The sequence below is a fragment of the Megalobrama amblycephala genome, linkage group LG15 (genome assembly GCF_018812025.1).
Source record: "Megalobrama amblycephala isolate DHTTF-2021 linkage group LG15, ASM1881202v1, whole genome shotgun sequence".
In the NCBI taxonomy this organism is placed as follows: domain Eukaryota; kingdom Metazoa; phylum Chordata; class Actinopteri; order Cypriniformes; family Xenocyprididae; genus Megalobrama; species Megalobrama amblycephala.
The window spans coordinates 34,750,424-34,777,121 of NC_063058.1; the positions used below are offsets into that span (position 1 = coordinate 34,750,424).

Genomic DNA, 26,698 nt, shown 5'->3' on the forward strand with positions numbered 1-26,698 from the left:
ATATTTTTGCATTGATTGGCATTCAAAAGTAGCCATGTATTCTGGTATATTTTGCAAGCAGCATATGAATTGTAAATATTTCAGTGTATTATATTTTGCCAGATCTATCAAATTTCTCTTCGGCATAGTCCATGAATCTTTACATTCTGGCTTCCTCCGAACCTGCTTGGACGCCCATCAAAGGCGTGTAGTTAATATTCAACAAACTGCTTCACACCTGCTGCATTAACATACAATGATGTCTAATCATCATCCCAGTTGGGAACATTTCAGCTTCTCCAAATGCATAGAAAAGCAAAGGTGGGATTAGATTTCGGAAGCACCTGGAAACTAATGCCTGCTTTCTATTTCCCAGAGATTACGCTGATGTATCATGCACTTGATCTGTCGGCCATTACGGAGCGTGAGGTTAACGGAGGTCAACATCCTTTTCCCAAACCAGGAAATTAAAGTAGGTGATTAGGAAGCAGGAAGGAGAATGGAAAAATGAGGAAGAGCTATTGAATGATGGATGTGAAAAGAAAAAGAGCATGAGAAAGAGAGGCTGTGTTTGGAGTATAGCATATTATCAGAATACTTGTACTTATCAGTATAGTTGATACTTATTTTCATACATTGTTTGAAATGTTTATCATTGCATATTGTTTAACGTTTATATATTATTATTATATATTATTTTGATTTAAAGCACCAGATAGATAGATAGAATAATGATATATATCACAGTATTAATATTATTGTATTTTTATATTTATATATTATTATTATATGCAGTAATTCCAGTAATGATTTTGGTTGGGATAAAAAGGAAAAGCAGGTTTGCGATTCCTCCCGGACATCAAAGGTGGGCAGACGCTTGGGTCTGTCATGCTGCCCGCACCGGTACCAGCACACACCAGCTCGGCCTGAATATCTGATGACGGCTGGTGCCTGACAGATGCTTTTAGTATTCTGTACAGATGGATCTGTCTGTCCAAACCTCGGGCTGAAAGCTCGCCTTGTAAATAGCAGTTAAATTAGAGCATCCGCAGGCTGCGCAGGTGAAAGGAAAGAGATGCGGGATCTGCTGCTTTGAAGAACTGAAAACAAGCGTCATGAAGAGGGAAGAGAATGTTCTGTTTCCAGCAGGACTGCTGGGTAAAAAGTGTGTATCCCTGACTGTGTATCCTCTTGTACCCAGACTACTGGCACGAGTGAATCAAATAGGAATTGAAGCCTATTTTAAGTCATTTTTTGCATTGACAATATAAGCACATATAACACACACACACAATAATTGTCTGCTTATTTATACTGTAAAGTACAATTGCAAATTATACATTGTTATATTTGATGTAGTGAACTACATTTACACTTAATGTTCAAGAATTATGCCCAAACTTTTTTACCCATTTATTTTTCTTGAATTTTTTTATCAGTGCAGTGCAATGCAGTGATAATAATTTTTTAATAATTTATTTTATTATTTAATTAAATTAGTATTTTATTAAAAAGTTTTTTTTTTCTTCACTAGTTAATACACTTCCATGTGGCTATTTATTTATTTATGAGAATTTATTTTAATATTTATTTATTTATGAGAATTTATTTTAATATTTATTTAATTTTTGGTTTTCCTTCACTAGTTAATACACTTCCATTTGGCTATTTATTTATTTATTATGGGAATTTATTTTAATATTTATTTATTTATGAGAATTTATTTTAATATTTATTTATTTTAATTAATTTATTTAATTTTTGGTTTTCCTTCACTAGTTAATACACTTCCATTTGGCTATTTATTTATTTATTATGGGAATTTATTTTAATATTTATTTATTTATGAGAATTTATTTTAATATTTATTTATTTTAATTAATTTATTTAATTTGTGGTTTTCCTTCACTAGCTAATACACTTCCATGTGGCTATTTATTTATTTATTTATGAGAATTTATTTTAACATTTATTTATTTTAATTAATTTATTACATTTTTGGTTTTCCTTCACTAGCTAATACACTTCCATGTGGCTATTTATTTATTTATTTATTTATGAGAATTTATTGTAATATTTATTTATTTATGAGAATTTATTTCAATATTTATTTATTTTAATTTATTTATTTAATTTTTGGTTTTCCTTCACTAGTTAATACACTTCCATGTGGCTATTTATTTATTTATTATGAGAATTTATTTTAATATTTATTTATGAGAATTTATTTTAATATTTATTTATTTTAATTAATTTATTACATTTTTGGTTTTCCTTCACTAGCTAATACACTTCCATGTGACTATTTATTTATTTATTTTTGAGAATTTATTTTAATATTTATTTATTTATTTTAATTAATTTATAACATTTTTGGTTTTCCTTCGCTAGTTAGTTAATACGCTTCCTTGTGGCTATTTATTTATTGTTTATTTATCCATTCATTCATTCATTTAGTAATGAGAATTTATTTTTTAATTATTTATTTTAATTATTTAATTTATTCCATCCATCCATCCAACGTAATGCAGTAATGCAAGTTTGGGTTTAAATGTGCCTAATGCCTAATTAAAATATGAACAAGACATTTCTTAGTGAGGTTCACCCATAAAGTCTTTTCCGCTTGTTCAGGCTTCATCTATAAAAATGTTACTTGTAAACCAGAGCAAGCGGACAAGACTTATAAAGAAAAAAAAAAAAAATCTATAAAAGATTTGATGCAACTTTGGCAAATCCAGCGTCAGTTCATCCTCAGAAACACTCATAGTAACAGTCCAGGAACTTGTAAACATGCCTTTAGTTTCCTGACAGACTGATAAAAACCTGAGCATCTTCATTCCCAGAAAATGCATAAAACCAGCCAGATTCTGCAAGCCTCTTTTGTGTGCATAAGCATCAGTCTGCAGCTGCTCCATGAGCATGTGTGATATTGACGCCACCCACATTATTAGTGCTGTTTAAAGGTCATCTGCTCGAGTGCCTTGTCCAACCTTTATCTTAATATAAAATCTGCTATGATTTATTTCATCCTTTGAGTCTTCTCTCATCCTTTCTTTTCTCTCACTTTGTACCTGTCTTATACCTTCAGAGCGATTATAATTGAATAACCTTTACATCAATAGAGTAAAACACTCTTTGCTCCTTCTCAGAGTGTCATCGAGACAAAACACGGCCCATTGTGTATCTCCTTGCCGGCTTTATGAATAGTTTTTTAAAGGGGACCTATAATGCCCTTTTCAAAAGATGTAATATAGTCTCTGGTGTCTCCAGAATATGTGTGTGAAGTTTCAGCTCAAAATCCCCCACAGATCATTTATTATAGCTTGTCAAATTTGCCCCTATTTAGGAGTGAGCAAAAACACGGCAGAAGAGGGCGGAGCTTTAACAGCTCAACAACAACAAAGCTGGAGAATCTCACGCAGCCAAAATGAGGATTGTCAGTAACGGAGTTCAGCCTTACATTGTTCAAACCGGAGTCGACACTGATGGAGAGACTCAGGAAGAAGTTACAACTTTTAGGACGTTTCTGAATGGTTAGTGGATAAATTTATGTAGTTGCTGTGGAGTTGATTCAACTCATCCACTAGCATGTGCCTCATGTTAATATTTTGTGCAAATCCAGCGTTGAATTGATCTTCGTTTGTGAAGCAGTCCGGCGTAAAATGACCGCATGACAACAACATTCTACTACAACAACTCTTCCTCTTCTCTAAAGCAGCCCAACATGGCCCCGCCCACTTTGTTGTGTGTTCTCGGGGGCGGGGTTTATGTAAATTTTAGGGTTTGTGATGTCACCAATCTGGGCAGAAGCTCGTTATAGTCCCTACCAGCTTTTCAAAACAGAGATTTCTGTAAAAGAAAATATCTCCCTTTGCATTGAACTTTAAACGGCAACATTACACACTAAAGTTAAAAAGTGAAATTATAATCAAGGACCCCTTTAAAGCGGACCTATAATGCCCCTTTCACAAGATGTAATATAGTCTCTGGTGTCTTCAGAATGTGTCTGTGAAGTTTCAGCTCAAAATCCCCCACAGATCATTTATTATAGCTTGTCAAATCTGCCCCTATTTGGGTGTGAGCAAAAACACGCTGTTTGTGTGTGTGTCCCTTTAAATGCAAATGAGCTGCTGCTCCCGCCCCCTTTCCAGAAGAGGGCGGAGCTTCAACAGCTCGCGCTTCGGTTGCTCAAACAGCTTAAACCCCTTTAATAGCTGTTTTAATCTGCTTTTGAGATCAAACTAAACTCAAAACTTTAATATTTTAGGTTTGGGGTTTGTTTAAATCACTAACCCGGGCTATTTTGAGCCACACTCTCTGGAGTTTATAATGATCCACGCAAGCTAAATGTCCTACAGCTTTTGCTGTGCTTTTCATAAATGTCTTAATTGATGTTTGTGTTTGTTTGGCCTTCACTTTATGAGCTCTGTCTCAGGTTCATCTCTCACCTCTCCAGAGCATTCAAGCACGACAGCCGTAATGAACTTAATAACCGTGAAATGAAGTTTTGTGATCTGCGGAGAGGAGGGAAGTTTCTGTGAGTAAATCTTTGTCACATCCTTCACTTTTTTTTTGTTGATAAAAATGACATGCGACAGTAAGTTTTAATAGCAGGACAGGATTCTGCAGAGGCATAAATGTTCAATTATCTTTGTTTTCATGATTGCTCTTAGTCCATTCAGAACATGAACAAAACTAATTGGCTGCAGATTTGGTTTCAACTATGACGTTGTTTGTAATGGACTGCGGTCCTTTTTGTTAGACTCGATGATATAATTACCTCCTTTTCGCTTCCGCTGCGTGCGCTGGAGTTTGATTATGAGCTGATAGCGCTCTGACTGGGAGTTCTTTCAAACCCAAAATAAGCCTCAAGTACCTCACGCCCGTCGTTTCTAATCCACGTGCAGCTTAAGATGAGCCTCGTTTTGACTGAACGCATTCAGAATGCTGCGTCGCTCTTTTAATGGTTTAATAACTCATTCAAAAACATTTATTTTAGGTGCAAGACTCACTTCTGTAAGCTGTGAGACTCTCTGGTTGTGTTTACACCGCAGGGCCTAATGCACAGATCCCATCTGTTTACATAGATAACCCCAAAATTGATTTTATTTTTTTATTTTATTAATCTGCCCTAATTCAATGTAATGTAATTTTTAGGGACAGGTTAATCTTAAATTAGACAGGCCTATAACAAAACGCCAAAATCGTTTGCATTACATTTATTTTATTTTATTCTATTCTATTTTTATTCATTGCTGTGCAATGCAATGTAACCAACCAATTTCATTTTTTTTTATTTAATCAGGTTAATAACTAGTTAATCTGCCCATTTTTATGCAACCAAATTTATTTCTTAAAGGATTAGTTCACTTTTAAATAAACTTTTGCTGATAATTTACTCACCCCCATGTCATCCAAGATGTCCATGTCTTTCTTTCTTCAGTCAAAAAGAAATTAAGGTTTTTGATGTAAACATTCTGGGATTTTTCTCCATATCATTCATTTCAATGGGCACCAAACGGTTGAAGGTCCAAATGGCAGCTTCAGTGCAGCTTCAAAGGGCTTTAAACGACACCAGACGATACCAGGCGATGAATAAGGGTCTTATCTAGCGAATCGATCGGTCATTTAAAAAAAAAATGTTAAAAGTTTAAGTTTTATAAGCACAAATGCTGGCTTTGCTCTTTTCTCCGATCCGAATTACGTTGAAAAGGTCACGGTTGACGTAGGCGTAGCAACCACAGTTTCATTCGCTCAGGATTGTGTACAGGAAATCTCTGAAAAGTCACAAATTTCTGTCCTGACAAAAATGTTCTTTTAGGCTTTCTAATATTAAAACACCCAGGATACGCACACCTTTCAAGCGTGAGTTTAAAATATTCTAACTGACCGCCAGAGTGAGTTTTTTTTTTTTTAAGGCGACCCTTATTTTAGAACGTTTGCCCTTATTGTTTCCATGGCGACGCGTGCGTGTCACGAGCGCTGAACGTAGCCACAATAACACTGTATGAGAGATGGATCACTATTATTTTGTTTTTCCTTTTTTATTTAAAATATTCGCAAACTTGCTTACATGTCTTCAACTATATGATATTCCGATTCTCAAATATGTGTGAGTGAAAGTGTTTTGTCGTTTAAAAACCTTTATAAATGATCTTTATCTTGATCTATAATGCGAGATGGGCGCCGCCATCTTAGTTTGCACTGCAGTTCACAGAGTTCTGTCAGTCTGATTTACGGCAGGTGAATACATCAGTTTCTCCTGAAATATATGCAAGTAAGTGGCTGGTGAACTGGAAGAATAAGAGAGTAAACTTTATAGTTATCCATTATGTGTGTCTGATATGAATAAATGTCAGCAAATTATATTTGAATTCACTGTTTATTGATGCTTCCACTGACGTCTGACATCAGTGTGTATTTTATAAACTCCAAATGTATTGTTTAATGGTGCTTATGCGTATTTAAATGTGTGAAACCTTAATAGAAACATTATGTGGCTGAAAACACTGCATACCTGTGATGACAAGAGAACGCGCGTCCGTCTCGCAGCCAGAGCGCGAAAGCACAGTTTGAATCTAGCAGTTATGTGACGTCGCTGAACATTCTAAATCCCATATGTGGAACCGTACGCCCAGGGGCACAGAAATAAACATCCCATATGTGGGAACGTACCGCTCAAAGGGTTAAACAATAAACTGACACAAAGACATTTGAATATGTGTATACGAGCTTCCTTCCGCATATTTGTAATGTAAACACTGACTCGATACTTCCGCCTACGTCAACCGTGACCTTTTCAATGTAATTGCGTATTACGTGACGTCACGAACGCACATCGGAGAAAAGAGCAAGGCCAGCATTTGTGCTTATAAAACTTAAACTTTTTGATTATTTTTTAAAATGACCAATCGTTTTGCTAGATAAGGCCCTTATTCATCGTCTGGTATCGTCTGGTGTCGTTTAAAGCCCTTTGAAGCTGCACTGAAACTGCCATTTGGACCTTCAACCGTTTGGTGCCCATTGAAATGAATGATATGGAGAAAAATCCTAGAATGTTTACATCAAAAACCTTCATTTCTTTTCGACTGAAGAAAGAAAGACATGGACATCTTGGATGACATGGGGGTGAGAAAATTATCAGCAAAAGTTTATTTAAAAGTGGAGTAATCCTTTAATGACATTTAGGTTCAGGTTAAGATTATATAGGACAATAACTGTTATATATATTTTTTAAATTATATTTGATGCAATGCAATGCAACCAACCAAATGTGGCATTTAGGGACAGGTCAATCTGCCCAAATTAAGTTAATTTTATTTTCAATGCAGTGCAACGTATCCAACCAAATTCATTTTTGAAGTTAATCGAGTTAATAACAGGTACATTTATTTTTTATTTCATTCATTTTATTTTATTATTTTATTTATTTAATTTTATTTTATTTTTTAGTGCAATGCAATGCAACCAAATTCATTTTTGAAGTTAATCGAGTTAATAACAGGTACATTTATTTTTTATTTCATTCATTTTATTTTATTTTATTTTATTTTATTTTATTTTATTTTGTGCAGTGCAGTGCAGTACAGAAGAGGATTAGGGCCAAGCAATAATAAAAAATAAAACCATCTCGAGATTAAAGTTGTTAAATTACAAGAAAAAACTTGTTAAATTTCGAGAAAAAAGTCGAAATAAAATGTTGAGAATAAACTAGTTAAATTACGAGAAAAAACTCGTTAAATTATGAGAAAAAAGTCGAGATAAAATGTTGAGAATAAACTCGTTAAATTACGAGAAAAAACTCGTTAAATTTCGAGAAAAAAGTCGAGATAAAATGTTGAGAATAAACTCGTTAAATTACGAGAAAAAACTCGTTAAATTATGAGAACAAACTTGTTAAATTTCGAGAAAAAAGTCGAGATAAAATGTTGAGAATAAAGTCATTAAATTACGAGAATAAACTCATTAAATTACGAGAAAAAACTCGTTAAATTTCGAGAAAAAAGTCGAGATAAAATGTTGAGAATAAAGTCATTAAATTATGAGAATAAAGTCAGTAAATTACGAGAATAAACTCATTAAATTACGAGAAAAAACTCGTTAAATTTTGAGAAAAAAGTCGAGATAAAATGTTGAGAATAAAGTCATTAAATTATGAGAATAAAGTCAGTAAATTACGAGAATAAACTCGTTAAATTATGAAAAAAAAACTCGTTAAATTTCGAGGAAAAAAGTCTAGATAAAATGGTGAGAATAAACTCGTTAAATTACGAGAAAAAAGTCATTACATTTCGAGAAAAAAGTCTAGATAAAATGTTGAGAATAAACTCGTTAAATTACGAGAAAAAAGTCGTTACATTTCGAGAAAAAAGTCTAGATAAAATGTTGAGAATAAACTCGTTAAATTACGAGAAAAAAGTCGTTACATTTCGAGAAAAAAGTCGAGATAAAATGTTGAGAATAAACTCGTTAAATTACGAGAAAAAACTTGTTAAATTATGAGAACAAACTTGTTAAATTTCGAGAAAAAAGTCGAGATAAAATGTTGAGAATAAAGTCATTAAATTACGAGAATAAACTCATTAAATTACGAGAAAAAACACGTTAAATTTCGAGAAAAAAGTCGAGATAAAATGTTGAGAATAAAGTCATTAAATTATGAGAATAAAGTCAGTAAATTACGAGAATAAACTCGTTAATTTATGAAAAAAAAACTCGTTAAATTTCGAGGAAAAAAGTCTAGATAAAATGTTGAGAATAAACTCGTTAAATTACGAGAAAAAAGTCGTTACATTTCGAGAAAAAAGTCTAGATAAAATGTTGAGAATAAACTCGTTAAATTACGAGAAAAAAGTCGTTACATTTCGAGAAAAAAGTCTAGATAAAATGTTGAGAATAAACTCGTTAAATTACGAGAAAAAAGTCGTTACATTTCGAGAAAAAAAGTCGAGATAAAATGTTGAGAATAAACTCGTTAAATTACGAGAAAAAACTCGTTAAATTATGAGAACAAACTTCTTAAATTTCGAGAAAAAAGTCGAGATAAAATGTTGAGAATAAAGTCATTAAATTACGAGAATAAACTCATTAAATTACGAGAAAAAACTCGTTAAATTTCGAGAAAAAAGTCGAGATAAAATGTTGAGAATAAAGTCATTAAATTATGAGAATAAAGTCAGTAAATTACGAGAATAAACTCATTAAATTACGAGAAAAAAGTCGTTAAATTACGAGAATAAATTCGTTAATTTAATGACTTTATTCTCAACATTTTATCTCGACTTTTTTCTCGAAATTTAACAACTTTAATCTCGAGATGGCTTTATTTTTTTTATTATTGCAGGTTAATTTTTTATTTTATTTTATTTTATTTTATTTTGTGCAGTGCAGTGCAACCAAATTTATTTTTTAAGTGACATTTAGGTACAGGTTAATCTGAAATTATATAACTATTATAATTTATTATTTATTTATTTTTTATTTTATTTTATTTTCAATTTATATTTGATGCAATACAATGCAACCAACCAAATTTATTTTTAGGTGACGTTTAGGGACAGGTCAATCTGTCCAAAGTAAGATAAATTTAATTTCAATTCATTGAAATGTATCCAACCAGATTCATTTTTTTAAGTTAATTTGGGTTAATAACAGGAATTTTACTTATTTTATTTTATTTTTTATTTTCCTGTGGAATGCAGCCAGCTAAATTAATTTTCAATTTGATGTTTAAAGACAGGTAAATCTGAAACTGGATATAACAAAACCCCAAAACTGATCTGCGCTACACTATTCTCTTGGCGTTCGCCAATTGTTTTGTTCGGGTGTTTTTGTCTTCCCATACAGGTCATAATTAAATAAAACGGGTCATTTGACATGTGGAGTGACAATGGCCGAAATCAGATGATGTCAGATATGATGCGTGTCTCTGTTTCTTCACAGATCCAGTCTGTGCCAGATATTGACAGTGTAAATGCAGCCTTTTATGTTTCGTGCTGTAAGGACATTTCATCCCAGATCTCGAGCCCTCGGGTCCACAGATGAACCGTAGGCTGTGATCTGTGGTCCTGGCAGTGCCCGCGTTTGGCGGGGCTTCAGATCGCCCTCTTGTCTGCCATCTGATTCTACACCTGCCAAACTCCACGGCTCCCATCTGCCCTTTACAACATGACCTCATCGGCACGGCACGTCACTCACGTGTTTCAGGAGGAAAGCGGTGAGTAATCATCGTTACAGGCGCAGTCTTACGGCACGCTCCAAATATGCATCTTAAAACCTGATATTACTTGGATGGCTCACAAAATCTGTTGCTTTGATTAGTTGTTCTAGAGAGACTGCCAAGTCCTGGATTCTCGGCTTCAAACAAGGTGTTGCAAGGTGGGACACCAACTAATCCAACAACACCTGATCTATTAAACGCTTTAAAGGTCATTTCTGCATCATGAAATGATAATATAATGACTATTTCCAAACAGGTTTTCCAAACTGGAATCAGAAAGAATAGTTTGCTCATACTAGTTCTTATGAGAGAAAATCATGGGATAATTTTAATTTTTTGGGTGAACTGTCCCTTTAATTCCATTGTGTCTTGTGGTTTAATTTCATCCTGTTTTTGTTTGCCTTGTAAATTTTGTTGCATCTGACACCTATTGGCACCCATATAACCGTATTAACGGCAGAATAACCTGCAAATTGACAAAAATCTGGCTATGCAACACTAGGATCCAGTAAAAGTTTCATTCCGGGCCTCGTGAATGAATGTGTTGGCACACAAGTAAATGAGTTCAGGCAGCTCAGATGAGTCATTACCGCATTCAGTTAACTCAGCAATTTGCTTGTAATGTGCGTTTGAATGGCAGCAGACCGGATGCTCTGATGTCATCATCACGATGACGCATCCTGTTTCATTCCTGAAAGTTTTTTTTTTTTTTTTCACTCATTAGCATGCACTTATCGTCACTTCTGCCATTTGTCTCGTTGCACTGATGACAGATACGAACCATAGTGTGAATTATATGCAGGCACTCAGACAGTGTAAAAACATTAAATCACCTTGTTACATAAACAAGAGGATGAGGAGAGAGAGAACAGGGCAGTGTGAAGGTGAAGAGAACAGCTTAAAATAGACAGAAACACACTCACAAATCAATACAGCGGGTAGTTGGGAGAATCTTACGAAAACTGCTGAGAAATATCCTCATAAAAATATACTTAATTTTGGGATTAAACATGACCTGGACATTTCTTTGTGGGATTCGCCCAGCATCAAACTCAATTCTGATTGGATAAGATCAAGCAGCAAAGATCCAGTCTCTCTCTCGAAGCCAACACGGAAGTGACTTAAACTGCAATTCATCGACTGGCCACTAGAGACAGGATCCAAAAGGGAGTCAACCCCATGTTAAAATGCCCAACTTTACATCAGAAAAAAACATATTTACAGCCTGGTACAAAAAGTGGTTTAGGTCTATATAGCTCATTTTGCCCTTCATGAAAACTGTGAGGGGGTGAATTTTTTTTTTTATAACTCATCCGTTTGAATTATATTAAGCCTTAAAGTTCTGCATAATTAAGGGCGGGGCCACTTGAGTGACAGGTGGATTGCCGCTGCTGTCACTATTAGCCGTTTGTCTGCGGTCTCAGCTCCACCCACGTCCCGCCTTTTCGTCCCTATTTTCGGTTATCCAGGAGTCACGCGTGGTGATGCACTACCAAGATGGCGACTGCCGGCTCCGCCCACTTTGGGCTTCAAAAATGCTCTTGTCATGACGTCACGGACACTGTTTGTTTTATAAAGTCTATGGATGAGACACATTTGAAGTTAAATTCTGCATTTTTGCAGCATGTGTTAACATCCAAATGTTAGGCTAATAAACTGTATTAATTGGTAGAAATTATTATTCTTATTAAATAAAATTATTGTTGTTATTATTAATAATATTAATAATAAACAAACAAATAAATCAAATCAAACTATCATGATTATTGTTATGCTTTAAATTATTAAAGTATATTAAACATTATTGTTATTTAATTAAGTTTTATTAATCTTAAAATTTAATAATAGCATGTAATAGCATGCACAAAGTAATGTTTATAGTGTCAAATTAATATAATTAATATAAAATTAAAATTAATATACTTTTTATAGGCTAACCCAGTCACAAGCAAGCTAAAAAAAATTGTGCAATTATTGTGAATTAGCTTTTTAAGAATTAATCAGGCAATTTCAATGTTGATTTCATCAGATTATGCAACATCTGAATAGCCATCATGGAGAAATATACTCTTTACAGCCAGATGGTGTAGTAATGACATCTAAACAGTCAAAATCCTTGGTTAATTTTATTGTTTACCCACTTTCCAAACATAAGCAGTAGTGGTAAATCTGTGCAGGCACTTTTTTGTTAAATCACCACACTTTTACCACGGTTAAGAGGGTTTTAGGTGCTTTGCATTCAAATCTAAGCCTAACTGCTGATCACTTTGTTTAATCAGGGTCCATTTTTGATTATGTGGTTTTGTCCAACCATTGAACAGCCGGCAGCTATCAGTTCCCTCTCTCTGTCTGTAATGTTTCTGGATGTAGCTGGAAGACACTTAACATCTCTTTGAAGTGCAGGGGATATTTTTAGGCATGGCACACATAGGGGAGCTGGGAAGAAGGCCGAAAACCGGTGGAGAGAGACCGGAAGCGATATTAAAAGTAATCCATATTTGCTCTTGAGGACGTAGATTTCCGAGATTTAAATATGACCTAGATTTTTAGCTGCGCGTCAGTAAGTGCTGACGTCAGAGTGGGGCCAGAACTGACTTCACGGTGGACGACATTTGAGCTGCTGCTGCTGCTTTCTTTTTGTGTTAAAATCTCACAGTTAAAGTCCCATTCACACCAAGAATGATAACTATAACGATAAATATATTAGCGTCCAAACTAACGTACGCTAATGTTCCGTTTATTCTAAGTGCACTGCAGTTTTGTAGTCTGTAGTAGATTCAAATTCAAATGTAGTACCTACTCATACAGTATGCGATTTCAGACACAGTTTGTCTTAACGAGTGAGTCATTGAATCATTCAGTCAAATGATTCATTCAAAACAGATTCATTCAGGGACGAAGTGTTTTTTATAAGTGAGACGGTGAATCATTAATTAGACCAATTTGTTCAAAAGCGCAGATTCATTCAGTAATGAAATGTTGCTCTGAGATGAGCAATGGTTCTACAGTGGAACTATTTTTGTTGGCGAAATAGAGCAAAAATAATATTCTAAAATGCAATTCAACTTTTTGTTTATTGAACTGTTGTATAAAATGAATAGGCCTACCACATTTGCAATCGTGCTAATATTCGGGAAAACAGCCCTCTTGCTCGTGTGGTGTTGCTTAACTATATCCTGTCATAAATATTAAAAACAAGAACTAATAACAGGGACATTTTGCCACTGAATAAAAATAAAAAAGGTATAATTGTGACTTTTTATCTCTTTTTATCTTCTGACTTTTTTTACTCAGAATTGCGTGATAAACTTGCAATTCTGAGTTTTTTCCCCTCAGAAAAACGTTATATCTTGCCATTGCGAGTTTATATCTCACAATTGTGAAAAAAAATTTCAGAATTGTGAGAAAAAAAGTCAGAATTGTGAGTTTATAACTTGCAATTCTGACTTAATTTCTCACATTTGTTAGTTTATATCTCGCAATTCTGACAATATAACTCGCAATTGCGAGTTTATATCTCACAAGTCAGAATTGTAAGATAAAAATTTGCAATTACCCTTTTTATTTATTATATTATTATTACCTTTTTTATTTATTAAAAATATTGATTTCTTGATTTTAATCGATTCTCATTTTTACGAACCGATATCGATTCTTAAATCCCAAGAATCGATTAGTCTAGTCTGTTTTCAGTTGATGAATGAGCAGAATATGTAGCGCCTCCCATCCAATAAATCGCACTAATCTTTGTTACTTTTGATATGAAGCAAAGTCTCAGATTTCAAATGACGTCCATCTTATTATGAGATTCAAAAAATAAACACCGTTTTGTCGCTGTTTAATGTGGCGTGACAGATCGCTTTAGCGCCTCAGTTAAAGAGAAGCATGTGATCATCCTCTCCTCCGCTTTAATACCAGTTACAGCGAAATAAACATGCATGAACATCTGAAGGTATGTTAAAATATACAGTACAACTTACTGAAATCCGTATCATGTGTCGTGTAATCGCTCAATCAGTGTTTCAACCTCGGAAAGACGTCAATAAAACAGCTTGTAAACAATGTCACGTAACGTCACATTCACCTCAGAAAAACATATTCAGTGATCATGAACTCATTAGTCAGCTACCCAGCCCTATTATTTAGTCACAAAGAAAGCTTCCATAGAATGGGCCTGCGGTTCTGAAACGGACTAAAATTACTATATGTTCAGTACTGTAAAACACAGCCAAATGACGCCTTATTACGTAAGCAAAGAGTCGAGCATTCATTCAGCTGCAGAACTTGAAGTTGTGTGTGATTTACAATCAGTTCATGTGCAAGAATTAGACATCATGTTTTGTTTTTTTGTTTTTTGCATTTTGGCACCTTAATTAAGACATGTCCTCTCGCATGACAGAGCTGCTGGGTATAATTTGCCAGCAGCACTTGGCAGGTAGAGTAAATTGCTTTATAATGGAATCTCCACAGGTTGCGTTCCTTTTGCAAAACACAATATTAATGGAAGGTCAGGACTGAACTCTGAACACTTTGCAGTTTTGATTTCTCGTGCATCCCCTGAAGTGTCTTTAAAGTGCTGAAAGTTGTGATTCAGAGCTTCTAGCCACAATGGATATATATAGACATAAATTGTCTTTGCCTGCAGTAGAGAGTTGTTCACAATCTCCATGCTGCTACATCTCTGATAAAAAGTCAGATATGATAATGGGGGTTTGGTTTCCGACCAGCGTTGTAAGCGGTGGACCAATCACAACAGGTTGGGCTATCTGACCAATCAGAGCAGAGGAAGCTCGTGGAAAGCGGGGTTTTAGAGAGTCCGAATCCTTTATCGAACTGTTTCAGACACTGTGAGAAAAGAGCTGATGCTGCAATGAATATTATGAGAAAATGTGTTTTTTGAAGACTCCAAAACAAAATTGGGAGCCTTTAAAGCTGCAGTCCGTAAGTTTTGCCTCTCTGTCGCCATCTCTGCAATTACAGTTGTTTTCAGAATTATAATTTTTATGTGGGTTGTGGATGGATGAATCTAATGTTTGCTGTCAGTCACCACATCGGTGTGGATACTGTCCTTCGGAAAATGTAATCTGAACAAGTAACATGTCTGCCACTTTTGTTCTGACTGAGGGAAAAAAAGCATTAAAGTAAATCGCGCTGCCAATGGTGATTTAAATCTAACGATCGCTTAGCTCGAATCGCGTCAAGCCGTACAAATTATTATTATTGTTATACTTTGTTCTCAAATTGTTAATGTTAACAACATCAGCATTGTGTGACTGTGTATTTAGTGTGCATTAGCATTACATGTCGATTTCAATTTCTGTACAGTCTAATCTGTAACGTTAATACCATACAATCCACCATCAAAATAAGTTTAAAGGTGCCCTAGAATTAAAAATTGAATTTACCTTGGCATAGTTGAATAACAAGAGTTCAGTACATGGAAATGACATGCAGTGAGTCTCAAACACCATTGTTTCCTCCTTCTTATGTAAATCTCATTTGTTTAAAAGGCCTCCGAAGAACAGGTTACCTAACAGTCGGGATCATTAATATGTACGCCCCCAATATTTGCATATCCCAGCTCATGTTCAAGGCATTACACAAGGGTAGCCAGTATTAACATCTGCACAGGATCTGCACAGCTGAATCATCAGACTAGGTAAGCAAGCAAGAACAACAGCGAAAAATGGCAGATGGAGCAATAATAACTGACATGATCCATGAGAACATGATATTTTTAGTGATATTTGTAAATTGTCTTTCTAAATGTTTCGTTAGCATGTTGCTAATGTACTGTTAAATGTGGTTAAAGTTACCATCGTTTCTTACTGTATTCACGGAGACAAGAGCTGTCGTTATTTTCATTTTTAAACACTTGCAGTCTGTATAATTCATAAACACAACTTCATTCTTTATAAATCTCTCCAACAGTGTGTAATGTTAGCTTTAGCCACGGAGCACTATCAAACTCATTCAGAATCAAATGTAAACATTCAAATAAACACTGTACTTACGCGATTAGACATGCTGCATGACGAACACTTTGTAAAGATCCATTTTGAGGTTTATATTAGCTGTGTGAACTTTGTTTATGCTGTTTAAGGCAAGTGTGAACTCCGGGGGCGGGGAGCGTGAGCATTTAAAGGGGCAGCAGCCTAAATCGGCGCATATTTAATGATGCCCCAAAATAGGCAGTTAAAAAAATGAATTAAAAAAATCTATGGGGTATTTTGAGCTGAAACTTCACAGACACATTCAGGGGACACTTTAGACTTATATTACATCTTTTGAAAACACGTTCTACGGCACCTTTAATTATTGCAGCTGCTGTGAGAAAAGGCTATAAATGATCCGCCTCATATGCGATATAGCTTACTAGCTGGGACTCGTTCTTTATGTAAACAGACGTGACGCAAAGACAGACTGCTACATGCTCGAATTTCCCGCGAAAACCCACCAGTGCCACCCGAATTATAAAACATTATTCCAAGCTTACCGATGTGAATCGGGATAAGGTAAGGAGATAGTTTTGAACACTGGCTGGTTATGCACTTGCTCAAAAATTGATTTTGGATCATTTTTAAACAAAAAAAGTTACGGACTGCAGCTTTAAAATAGCATAATAGGGTGGTCATGATAATGTGGTCTTCAGAAAATTTGAGGGGAAAAAAAGCTTTTTATGGCTGTCAAAAAGATTGTCAACTCAATTAAATAATTATTTAATTTATTAAAAATGTTAAACAATTTTTTATTTTTTGAAATTGATAAAATGTATTATTAAACTAATTATTGAATTACTATAGTTATGGGGTTTTTTTGCATTCTGCTTTCCCGATTATATTTTAGTGACAGTAAGAGCCAATTATTTAATTTTAAATTGAATTTTTATTTAATTTTATAAAATCACAATATTACCCCCTACCGTGTAAATGGGTTTCTATACTGTACATGGAACTGTACATTCATAGCTGTCCTTGGCATCAAAAAGTTTTAAACCTCCTGGGCTTGTACATCACACATATGGGTGACAGGAGTTTGAAACCAGCTCGCAACAAGTCTCAATTATGCCTTTTTCCTGTCCTGTATCATATAATTAATAGTGACCAATTTGTTATGGAATACAAATGAATGTACAGCTATTATCATCTATTATATTTAGTCTGTATAAGTGAAAACAAATGTATTGAATTTGATCATTTCCAATATGGGCCACTTTCATAAAAATAAATCAGAAGTGTTGGATAGTTAGATTCATTCATATGTTCAGATTCATGTTTATTATATTTAGCAGTGTCTGTTTACACTAGTGTCTTACATGTGCCACATTTAAAAGGTCATTTGAGCAGGAAATCAGAATTGAGCACTTTGTCTTGCTTTGTGAATGTGTGCTCTCAGTTGCCTTCTGTAATTTCTCTGCCAGCGTTCACTCGCCTCCAGGACAAGATATCTAGACTGATGCAGAATGCATAAATTAGTTTTGTCATCTAATATACATTGAAGTGGTAATTTTACCTCTTGCGTTTAGTCAGCGGTTATACAATACTTCACTGCTGCTGTCTGTCCGATCGGCTCGTCTTGGTGAATTCCCTATTGTGCTGCAGTCCCTCCCACTTTCATGCAAAACAATAAAAACAATATTGATTTCTCTGCTAAACCGTCTGTTAGTCAGCACACAAAAATATCCTTCACTCAGCACAACGCTCGCAGATATATGGAGTTACAGACCTGTGTGGTCACGATTGCATCATACTGTCTATAACAGTTTTGAATGATCGATTTGACAGCGGTCATCTAAACTTGTTAACACTCCATTAAAGGTGCGGTAAGTAGATTTTGAATAGTGTTGTTGGACATTGTTGCTATTTGAAATCAACCCAAAAAACCCACCCCTCTCTTCATTGCTCCACCTCCAAAACTCACACTCGCAGTTGATGAACGAACGACAAGGAAGCACAAAAATATTGTAATAACTGGCAGTTATTTAGTACAGCGTGGGGCTAAACGGAGCTATACTACTCTAATATACTTGTATTAGGCTAGCTAGTGCGAGCACTCGCGTCCCATACACCGCACGACTGTGAGTGTCTCTTTACGCAGAATAAAACAGTAGGAGGCAGTACTGTCTTTTCTTTTCTTTTATTCTAAACACAGAATAATAACTACACAGGCAAGGCCAGATTGCCAAGTCCCTCCTGTACACATATCTCTCCATGACGGTGAGAGCCACACTTTTTAATACCAGGTGGTAATTGAACCAAACTCACCCAAACTAACTAGAACATAAACACACATCACTTTGCAAAATCGAAACCCAACCATCTTGCTTAAATAATACATAAATCAACTAAAAACAAACAAATACCCACAATGCAACCAGCTGCTGGTGTTGAATGCTGGGTCACTACAATATATATATACATGTCATTCACAGGTTCATGTTTTATGCATAAAAATCCACTAAATGTATTTTCTTGCAGTGTTGCTATAGTTCTCATAGTGTCTTTAGTTAGTTGTTTCAGTGCTACCACTTGGAGATCTATCTGGTTAGATGTGCTTTTCTTCATTCTGTGAAATCTTTTTGGCAGGGCAGGTGTGAGTCGTCTGGTTTCTGCTGTCCTGGGCTCTCAGCAGGTGGAGGCGACTGCAGCAGGTAACGCGCGCCGCAGAGCAGGTGTGAGTGCGGAGGGTGGAGAGAAGCCGTGATTAATGCCGCGGTGCCCTTTACTGTTTCAGAGCGGCAGGGCGGCATTAGCATTCTAAACATGAAGAGCAGCCAGTGTGTGTCTGGTGTGGCAGGAAAACAGCAGAACACACATTTACTCAATCTGTTCACACACACATGTGCGCACTGCAGTTCTGCAGTGCTTGTTTGCCTGCATGCTCCATTTGCATTCATTTTTCCCACTCTAAGAGCATCTACAGTCTGTCATTCATTTTACAGACACTTAAACAGCTAGCCGTCCTAGGTAACTTTACACAGATAAGCAGATCATGGCTAAATTTAATTTGCCGTTTCTTTAAAAGGCAATGACAAACCTGTTCTCCTTCTGGGAGTCAATACTGAAAGTAATCCTTTAAGTAGTCAATCAATACGGTTTCTGTGGCATCATTGCGAATTAATGTCCTGAGCGTCCTTGTTGTGTCCAATGGCATCTCTTCATTGATGGAAACATCCAATTCTCCTCGTAAAGGAATGAGTCATCACACTATGCAATATCAACAATGGAGAAAATGGTATTCTTAAGGAATATTTATGTCTAATTTTCCAGTTAGAGTATCTAAAAATCCTCAAAACAAGATAAATGTATGGAGCACCACATTGATTTTATGTCTTTAATGCACTGGAAGATCCAGTGGAACAAATTTAAAGGAACAAATCATAATACTTAATGGAGAGTTGCATCAGTAAATTTATTTTGTTTTAATGATTTTTAGATATATCTAGTTCAGTCATAAAACTCTTGAGGGCACAGGCTGATCAGTCCTTTATATGCAATCTGCAAGCAATCACATTACCGCATGGACCCCTCCACCTTCCCCAACTCCACCTGCCTACATCTGCTACAGGATTTATGTAGGTCTATATATGCAACAGCAGTGTGTCTGTGCATCTATTGACAGTAGCAAGTCCATACTTGCTCTGCAGCAGCAGCAGCAGCAATAATCAACAACAGCAGCAGCCATAATCAGCAGCAGCAGCAATAATCAACAGCAGAAGCAGCAATAATCAGCATCAGTGGCAATAATCAGCAGCAGCAAAAATCAACAGCAGCAGCAATAATCATAAGCAGCAATAATCATCAGCAATAATCAACAGCAGAATCAGCAGCAGCAATAACAGCAGCAATAATCATCATCAACAGAAGCAGCAGCAGCAATAACTGCAACAGCAGCAATAATAATCAGCAGCAGAAGCAGCAGTAATAATCAGCAGCAGCAATAATAATCATCAGCAGCAGTAATAATCAACAGCAGCAGCACCAATCATAAGCAGCAATAATTAACAGCAGCAGCAGCAATAATCATCATAAGCAGCAGCAATAATCATCAGCAATAATCAACAGCAGAATCAGCAGCAGCAATAACAGCAGCAGCAATAATCATCAGCAGCAGCAGTAATAATCAACAGCAACAGCAGTAATAATCAACAGCAGCAGCAGCAGCAATAATAGCACAACAGCAGCAGCAATAATAATCAGCAGCAGCAGTAATAATCAACAGCAGCAGCAATAACAGCAACAGCAGCAATAATAATAATAATCAGCAGCAGCAATAATCATCAACAGCAACAGCAGTAATAATCAACAGCAGCAGCAGCAGCAGTAATAATCAACAGCAGCAGCAGCAATAATAGCACAGCAGCAGCAATAATAATCAGCAGCAGCAGTAATAATCAACAGCAGCAGCAATAATAATAATAATAATCAGCAGCAGCAATAATCATCAGCAGCAGCAATAATCATCAGCAGCAGTAATGATCAACAGCAGCAGTAATAAGCAGCAGCAATAATCATAAGCAGCAGCAGTAATAATCAAGCGCAACAGCAGCAAAAACAGCCGCAGCAATAACAGCAGCAGCAGCAGTAATAAGCAACAGCAGCAATAATCATTAGCAGCAGCAGTAATAATCAGCAGCAACAGCAGTAATAATCATCAGCAGCAGCAGCGTGGCAAACTTGGCTCACCTAGACCAATTAACAGTGCCATATTCAATAACATACTAAAACTATTCTGTGAGTTGTCATTATTGAAATATTTTAACTGGAAAACAAGTCAAATGTAATTATTATTATGATTATTATTTGCGGGGCCCGGCCGGGCTCAGCCCGAAGAAGCGACGTGAGGCCAACCTCCCGTGGGCCCACCACCTGCAGGAGGGACCATAAGGGGCCGGTGCATTGTGGATTGGGCGGCAGTCGAAGGCGGGGGCCTTGGCGACCCAATCCCCAGACACGGAATCTGGTGCTAGGGACATGGAATGTCACCTCGAAAGTGCTCCGACTGGGGACTCCATCGTTCTACTGGGGGACTTCAACACTCACGTGGGCAATGACAGTGACACCTGGAGGGGCGTGATTGGGAGGAATGGCCCCCCTGATCTGAACTCGAGTGGTGTTCTGTTATTAGACTTCTGTGCTAGTCATGGCTTGTCCATAACGAACACCATGTTCAAGCATAAGGGTGTCCATCAGTGCACGTGGCACCAGGACACCCTAGGCGGGATGTCGATGATCGACTTTGTGGTTGTTTCATCGGACCTCCGGCCGTATGTCTTGGACACTCGGGTGAAGAGAGAGGCGGAGCTGTCAACTGATCACCACCTGGTGGTGAGTTGGATCCGATGGCGAGGGAGGAGATTGGACAGACTCGGCAGACCCAAACGTGCTGTGAGGGTCTGTTGGGAACATTTGGCCGAGACCCCTGTCAGAGAGATCTTCAACTCCCACCTCCGGCAGAGCTTCGATCGGATCCCGAGGGAGGTTGGAGACATGGATTCCGAGTGGACAATGTTCTCCGCCTCCATTGTTGACGCGGGCGTTCAGAGCTGTGGCCGTAAGGTCTCCGGTGCCTGTCGAAGCTGAAGAAGGAGTCCTATCGAGCCTGGCTGGCTTGTGGGACTCCTGAGGCAGCTGACGGGTACCGGCAGGCCAAGCGGACTGCAGCCTGGATAGTTGTGGAGGCAAAAAAAAACTCGGGTCTGGGAGGAGTTTGGTGAGGCCATAGAGAAAGACTATCGGTCGGCCTCGAGGAGATTCTGGCAAACCATCCGGCGCCTCAGGAAGGGGAAGCAGTGCCCTGCCAACACTGTTTACAGTGGAAGTGGGCAGCTGTTTACCTCAACTGGGGATATCGTCAGACGGTGGAAGAAATACTTTGAGGATCTCCTCAACCCCACCGACACGTCTTCCTCTGAGGAAGCAGAGGCCGAGGGCTCAGAGGTGGATTCGTCCATTACCCAAGCTGAAGTCACTGAGGTAGTTCAGAAGCTTCTCGGTGGCAAGGCACCGGGGGTGGATGAGAATCCACCCTGAGTACCTTAAGTCTCTGGATGTTGCAGGGCTGTCTTGGTTGACACACCTCTTCAACATCGCGTGGCGATTGGGGACAGTGCCCCTGGACTGGCAGACCAGGGTGGTAATCCCTCTTTATAAGAAGGGGGATCGGAGGGTGTGTTCCAACTACAGGGGGATCACACTCCTCAGCCTCCCTGGAAAAGTTTATGCCAGGGTACTGGAGAGGAGAATTCGGCCGATAGTCGGACATCGGATCCAGGAGGAACAATGCGTTTTTTGTCCCGGTCGTGGAACACTGGACCAGCTCTATACCCTCTTCAGGGTGCTGGAGGGTTCATGGGAGTTTGCCCAACCGGTCCACATGTGCTTTGTGGATTTGGAGAAGGCATTCGACTGTGTCCCTCGTGGCACTCTGTGGGGGGTGCTCTGGGAGTATGGGGTCCGGGGCCCCCTGCTAAGGGCTGTCCGGTCCCTGTACGACCAGAGCAGGAGCTTGGTTCGCATTGCCGGCAGTAAGTCAGACCTGTTCCCGGTGCGTGTTGGACTCCTGCAGGGCTGCCCTTTGTCACCGGTCCTGTTCATTATCTTTATGGACAGGATTTCTAGGCGTAGCCAGGGGCCGGAGGGAGTCTGGTTTGGGGACCAAAGGATTTCGTCACTGCTTTTTGCAGATTATGTTGTCCTGTTGGCTCCATCAAACCAGGACCTTCAGCGTGCACTGGGACGGTTGCAGCCGAGTGTGAAGCGGCTGGGATGAGAATCAGCACCTCCAAGTCCGAGGCCATGGTTCTCAGCCGGAAAAGGGTGGCTTGCCCCCTTCAGGTTGGTGGAGTAGTCCTGCCTCAAGTGGAGGAGTTTAAGTATCTTGGGGTCTTGTTCACAAGTGAGGGAAGGACGGAGCGGGAGATTGACAGGCGGATCGGTGCAGCTTCTGCAGTAATGCAGTCGATGTACCGGTCCATTGTGGTGAAGAACCTTGTGGTGAACCAGGACCTTCAGCGTGCACTGGGACGGTTGCAGCCGAGTGTGAAGCGGCTGGGATGAGAATCAGCACCTCCAAGTCCGAGGCCATGGTTCTCAGCCGGAAAAGGGTGGCTTGCCCCCTTCAGGTTGGTGGAGTAGTCCTGCCTCAAGTGGAGGAGTTTAAGTATCTTGGGGTCTTGTTCACAAGTGAGGGAAGGACGGAGCGGGAGATTGACAGGCGGATCGGTGCAGCTTCTGCAGTAATGCGGTCGATGTACCGGTCCATTGTGGTGAAGAACCTTGTGGTGAACCAGGACCTTCAGCGTGCACTGGGACGGTTGCAGCCGAGTGTGAAGCGGCTGGGATGAGAATCAGCACCTCCAAGTCCGAGGCCATGGTTCTCAGCCGGAAAAGGGTGGCTTGCCCCCTTCAGGTTGGTGGAGTAGTCCTGCCTCAAGTGGAGGAGTTTAAGTATCTTGGGGTCTTGTTCACAAGTGAGGGAAGGACGGAGCGGGAGATTGACAGGCGGATCGGTGCAGCTTCTGCAGTAATGCGGTCGATTTACCGGTCAATCTATGTTCCAACTCTCACCGATGGTCATGAGCTTTGGGAGCCGAAAGAATGAGATCCCGAAATGAGCTTCCTCCATAGGGTGGCTGGGCGCTCCCTTAAAATAGGGTGAGGAGCTCGATCACTCGGGAGGAGCTCAGAGTAGAGCCGCTGCTCCTTCACATCTAGAGGAGCCAGCTGAGGTGGCTCGGGCATCTGATCCGGATGCCTCCTGGACGCCTCCCTGGGGAGGTGTTCCGGGCATGTCCCACCCGGAGGAGGCCCCGGGGAAGACCCAGGACACACTGGAGGGACTATGTCTCTCGGCTGGCCTGGGAACGCCTCGGAATTCCCCCGGAAGAGCTGGAGGAAGTGTCTGGGGAGAGGGAAGTCTGGGCGTCTCTGCTTAGACTGCTGCCCCCGCGACCCGGCCCCGGATAAGCGGAAGAAAATGAATGAATGAATGAATGAATATTATTTGCTGTGAATAAACATCTTAATAAGTGTTATGTATAAATAGTGTCTGATTTTCCAAATATTTTAATAACTTTATACCACCATTCAAATGTATGGAATAATTCGGAAATGGATGCTTCAGCTTGCCAATGTTACATTTAACTGATCAAAAATACAGTCAAAAAGAGTAATATTGTAAATTATTTTTTACAAAATTGCTGTTTGATATGATTTCTATTTTATATAACTAAAAAAGTGTATTTTTTTATGACAAGAGCCATTAAATCACAATACAATGTCTGTTTTCAGTTGCTAAATGTCTTTTTTAAAACAAACACATTTGAACCAGCATGTCTTTGTTGTGAAGCAGGCAGTCCAAGGAAGTCTTGTTGGTTAGGCTAGTTAAGAAACCCAGCAGTGCTGGTCATCAGAGTCTAGTTAACATGTCTTTGCGCTTTTGATTTCAGCAGATCTGAGCAGGAGTGAGATGGTCCCACCAGCGGTGTTCTCGCATGTCCTTTATCTGCTGGTCTTCCTCTATGTGGAAGCAGTGAGTCAGTGTAAAATGGTTGTTCACGGCTCCTGATTCATTCTGCCAGCAGGCTTGGACAGAGCCCATAAACGCTGCTGAGAATGCAATCAATCTAAGTGCGCGTGTAAGCGTGCAGCGTGTCTGCCAGAGAAAAATGTACTTTTGAACGCCATTATGCACATCCCTGAGTTTAGCAAGAAAAAAGAGACCAAGCTGTTATATTGGGTCATCAAAAATGACAATATCAGTCTTTTGATGTTATGACACTTTATAATAAGGTTTTATATGTTAATGCAATTACATTAACATTAACTAATGCAATTATGTTAACGTTAGTTAATGCAATTATATTAACATTAGTCAAAATGAAAAATGAAATGTTCTGCATTTGCTAATACATTTTTTAATATTTCAAGTTATGTAATGTTAATATAATTAACAGACATGAATTAACAATCAATTTTATAATTTATTTATTTATTTATTTTGAAACTCTTCTCACCAAGGCTGAATTTATTTAATCAAAAGTTCAGCTTTTAATCACAGGAATAAAATACATTTTATAATATATTCACATAGAAAACAGTTATTTCAAATTGTAATAATATTTCACAATATTAGGCTACTGTTTTTACTGTATTTTCATTAAATAAATGCAGCCTTGGTGAGCAGAATAAACTTCTTTCAAAAACACAAAAAATTGTCATTGTTAGTTCCTGATACTTAACTAATGTTACCTTATTGTAAAGCTTTCCTGATTTCTATGTATTCTCCATTCCGAGCCCATTTCTATTCCATTCCAATCTGATTCATTCCATCCAGATCAATTTCATTCCATTCCAGCTGCATCATGATTTCTTTCCATCCAATTCCCTTCCAGCATGATCCATTCTTTCATTTCTTGCCTTTTCTTCTGTTCTTTCCCCCCTTCAGCGGTTGCCTTAGTCATGTTGTGAAGTTTTCATTAACTCACAGATGTCTGTCACAGCTGCCCATGTGTTCACGGAGCCACATTAATAACCTCCCCACACAAAGCATTTGATCATCGCTGGCCCACAACTAATGACCCTCGTCTGGCTTCACACCATTTCATGACTGTATATGGCTAGAAAATACACAAGTGCCTTTTACTGAAGGCCTGACTGAACCATGAAAGCAACAAACAGCAGACCGAGCAGTAAAGTAAATACTTCTGCAGAAACTTCTAACATCAGAAGTGAAAGAAATGGTTGTGGGTTTGTGCAAACTGCCTTACAGATCAAGAATCTGTATGTTACAGGAATAGTTCACACAAAAATTCTGATTTTGTCATCATTTACTCATTTAATCTCTCATTTGTTCGCAAGCCAATTATATTTATGAGTGAAACAGAATATTCAACAAAAACAAATGTAGGGTGGGACTTAATATTATCCATCAATTCTTGGGTAGTTTTTGTGTTACCCAGATCCTGGGTCAGACGTAACGTTACCCAGCTCCTGGATCAGATGTAACAACCCAGTGTTTGGGTAGTTTTTGTATTACCCAGATCCTGGGTCAGACTTAACAACCCAGCGTTTGGGTAGTTTTTGTGTTACACAGCTCCTGGGTCAGATGTAACAACCCAGTGTTTGGGTAGTTTTTGTGTTACCCAGATCCTGGGTCAGACGTAACAACCCAGTGTTTGGGTAGTTTTTGCGTTACCCAGCTCCTGGGTCAGATGTAACAACCCAGTGTTTGGGTAGTTTTTGTGTTACCCAGATCATGGGTCAGATGTAACAACATTACCCAGATCCTGGGTCAGATATAATAATCCAGTGTTTCGGTAGTTTTTGTGTTACACAGCTCCTGGGTCAGACTTAACAACCCAGTGTTTGGGTAGTTTTTGTGTTACTCAGCTCCTGGGTCAGACGTAACAACCCAGTGTTTGGGTAGTTTTTGCCTCACCCAGATCCTGGGTCAGATGGAACAATCCAGTGTTTGGGTAGTTTTTGTGTTACCCAGATC

General features: G+C 38.2%; 1 long non-coding RNA gene across 1 annotated transcript; it reads left to right on the plus strand.

The window, feature by feature from the left end:
- Positions 1-4,148: 4,148 nt before the first annotated feature.
- LOC125247592 lies at positions 4,149-10,995 on the plus strand. Its single transcript, XR_007180116.1, has 3 exons — positions 4,149-4,516; positions 9,922-10,195; positions 10,300-10,995. It is a non-coding gene; the product is annotated as an uncharacterized LOC125247592 (long non-coding RNA).
- The last annotated feature ends 15,703 nt before the right edge of the window (positions 10,996-26,698 follow it).